This window comes from Rattus rattus, chromosome 8 (genome assembly GCF_011064425.1).
Source record: "Rattus rattus isolate New Zealand chromosome 8, Rrattus_CSIRO_v1, whole genome shotgun sequence".
Lineage (NCBI taxonomy): Eukaryota > Metazoa > Chordata > Mammalia > Rodentia > Muridae > Rattus > Rattus rattus.
The window spans coordinates 95,796,498-95,800,437 of NC_046161.1; positions in this window are offsets into that span (position 1 = coordinate 95,796,498).

A 3,940-nucleotide genomic window follows, 5' to 3' on the forward strand; every position below is an offset into this window, starting at 1 on the left:
GTGGGCAGAGGCTAGGGATACTATCCCAAATCTCATAGTACATGGACTGGCCTCTTAAGACAAGATCACTGGGCCCCAAAAGATTTCACCTGTGCTGAGACATATACATACAGTGTGTTTATATGTCTGTCTGCTTGATGCTAACCTCTGGCTAGATTGGAGTGATGCTAATTAATTGATTGTAGTCTCTACGGTGTCACGTGGTAAGTGAAAGTCCAAACGCTGTTCAGTGAATAAAAGGTTTCCAAAGGTAATTCAGTATACAGAAAAATAAAAACGCCATAGCCCAGGATGGTGTCAAACTTGCAATTCTCCTGCCTCGGTCTGGGAGTCCTCGTGTGTGCTATCACATCCGGCTTCCCACTCTCCCTGAGAGGTTCTGTGTTTGTCTTTCTCTATTGTGTAGGGAGAACGGTCCTCTCTGCTATTGCTGCTCTGTAAACTTTTAAACTAGAGAAACCGAAGTCTACCCGTGTATGCGATTCGGCTACTGAGGGGCAGCCACCAGGGTCTGCTTTTGGCTGCGGAGGCTGGCACTTCACCTCCGAAGCTCTTCTCTGCACGGTGCGGTGCCGAGCTGCAGGGCCTAGCGGTGTCCGTGCGCAAGCTCCTCGTCACTGTGCACCGAGTTTCCAGGTTCCTGAGAAGGGAAGAGAGGTATGAGTTGGGGGTGAGCCCATGTATCTTTTGTCTCAGTCCCAGACCATCAATACTGCTCCTTCTCTTCCCCTGAACTTGTTTCTCAACGTCCTTCTTTTAAAGAAGAGTTTTCCTTCTTTAGAACTTGCTTCCCTAGCAGAGCGGAGGCTGAAGTGCCCGGCACGTGGGGACTGGAGGCACAGACAGCGTCAGAAGAGACAGAAAGCACTCTGTTTTTCCGTGAAAGTTTCCTTGGCTGGTTTCGGAAAGTCTTTTGTTTCCACTAGAAAAGGAACAGGTGCTCACTAAAAGAGAAACGGGAATAAGCGCAGGCATTTAAATAATCGTCATTCACGGCTCTGCCACCTGGAGAAAAAAACGCTGTCAATAGTTCTGAGCCTCTGCCCAGAATTTCCTCTCCACATAATATCGTGTGTGTGTGTGTGTGTGTGTGTGTGTGTGTGTGTTGTTTTGATCAAACGCATTGTGAAATTTTCGTCTTGTTCTTTTCATTTACTGTTGGCGTAAGAATGGGGAACGCGGCCTTTTCGGTAGTTAATACTCTGCCATAGGGCTATATATGTTCCTCTTTCGTCACACTCAATTCTTAAAGCCGGGCTCCTAAGCCAAGCATTGGAAACGTTATTCAACAAGGCAGTTGCATTTCAAGATCCTTCTTGGGAATCCGGTGTGTCAGTCAATCGGTTATAATAAAGGAAGAAGAATCTGATGGGAAGCATTAGTTTTTATGGAAAGTAGACTGGGTTTTTGGTGGTCTTGGGTGGACGTCAGCAGATCAAGGAGGCAAAGGGGCTGTAGGCCTAGAGAGTAAGAGAGCAACACCTAAGATCCACCCAGAAAGAAGTGGCCTTGCCTGTATGATCTGCGTGGACAGGTGCCAGTGAGTTGCTGGGCAGATGAAGACTACGGCCAAGATCCCAGTCCCCATCCTGACCTGAGGCCGTTGAGCAGGGACAACCACTGGAACTTGTTATGTCCCCGATGAACTATGGGTAAAGAGAAATCCACAGGACCTTGTCAAGTCTAAGCTACAATTGATGTCAGGGCCCAAGCTTCCCATTCCTAGCTGCTTCTTATCCCAGACATCTTAATTCCCCCATGTTCCCCAGGCAAGACATTAACTACACAGCCAGTGGCAACCGCTTCAGTCCAGGTGCCATCGGGGCATAAACCGTGAGAGAGCTCTTTGGTTCCTGGGTGACGACTCCCAAGTGACCTAGTAATGGATCTTGAAGGCGGTTTTACAAGCCTGCTGCTGCTCTGAGACAGGTTTTTGCATCTTAAATGAAGAGGAAAACACAATAATAACACTCTGAGAATACCCTAGCCAAAATGGACCTGGTGCTTCTGAGGAAGCGGAAGAGCATTGACCAGAGAGACGGATAAGCCTGAATCAGATGAATCATTGTTATGGAATGCTAATATCTTCTTTTTTTTTTTTGGTTTTTTTTTTTTTTCCGGAGCTGGGGACAGAACCCAGGGCCTTGCGCTTCCTAGGTAAGCGCTCTACCACTGAGCTAAATCCCCAGCCCCATGCTAATATCTTCTTAAGAAAGGGATAGAACGGGGTTGGGGATTTGGCTCAGTGGTAGAGCGCTTACCTAGGAAGCGCAAGGTCCTGGGTTCGGTCCCCAGCCCTGAAAAAAAAAAAAAAAAAAAAAAAAAGAAAAAAAAAAAAGAAAGGGATAGAAGGGGTTGGGGATTTAGCTCAGTGGTAGAGCGCTTGCCTAGCAACCTCAGGCCCTGGGTTCGGTACCCAGCTCCGGGAAAAAAAAAAAAAAAAAAAAAGAAAGGAATAGAAATCCTGGGTAGAAGAGGTGCTGTCACCATGAGAAAATTGTCACCAAATGTTACTCATAAGGAAGAGAAGGGAGGAAAAAAAACCTAATATTTGTAGAACTTTCATTAAACACCAGAACCCTGTTTGGCAGTGTCCTGGCGTCCTCTTGTTTTTCCTACCTTATGAGGTGGGTGTGTAAATAATAAGAAAACACATTTTATAATATGGGGAAATGGAAGTTTGGAGAGGCCATGCTGCATGCTGAGGTCACAGAGCTGGCTGAGGATGGAGAGGCAAAGTTGATCTCTGTGGATGTTGTATACATGGAAACACATGGAGTCCTACAGGGCCCAATGCACTTGGGTATAATTTATTCAGGAGTATTTTATTAAGGTATAATTTATTCAGGTAAAATTTACATGTTTAATACTTCACTAAGACATTTCTGGTTTTTACATTAAAATACGTCTTTTGCAATAATTTTATTAATGTATAAATGTGTACAGCCATCAACTTGGTTTTTGAGTGTTTCTGTCCGAGTCTACTTTTATGCCATTAGGACTTGTCAGAAAGTGGAGAGTGAAAATATTACAGTCTGGGGGCTGGGCAGATGGCTCAGCAGTTAAGAGAACTTACTGCCTTTGCAGGGGACATGAGTTCAGTCCCCAGCAAGAGCTCACAACTACCTGCAACTCTGACCACACACACACACACACACACACACACACACACACACACACACACACACACACGATCCTTTAGAAAAACTATAGTTTATTGATTGCCTTTAATAGACTTCAGAGGAAGTATCATAGTTACCTTGAATTGTCAATTTGACATAAACCCAGGCTCACACAGGGAAAAGGAAGCTCAACTGAAGAATTTTCCAGATCATCCTGACCTGTGGGCCTGCTTGTGTGGCATTGTCATAATTGCTAATTGATTTAGGAGGGCCTAAGCCACCGTGAGCAGTGCTATTCTTAGGCAAATGTCCTGGGTAGTGTAAGAGAGGTAGCTGACCACATATAATAAATTAATTAAAATAAATGAATAAAAAACAAATAAAATAAATTAATTAAAAGGAAAGAGAAAGAAGTAAATAATAGAACCATAGAATGTATTTTAGAACTAATAAAATAAAATCATCTCCTAGAACATTATGAAGCTGAATTGAACAACAACAATGAAAAGGTAGCTGAGAAAACCAGCAAGCAGCATTCCAATATGGTCTCTGTTTCCATTTCTGACTCTTGCAGGAGTTCCTGGGAGATGAAATTAACCCTTCCCTCCCCAGGATGCTTTTGGTCATAGTGCTTATCAAGCAACAGAAAACCAAAAGCTTGGAATGGAGGGGAATGGATGTTGATTCAGGAACGACAGCGCTCTATAGCTTCCTGGAGGAAACCGAAGATGGGCAAGATTTCCAGAAAGGCAATCATAGAAATCCAGACATACTGCAGGCTGGCGGGTAAAGTGTGACGTGCTAGGCCTGTGAGGTAA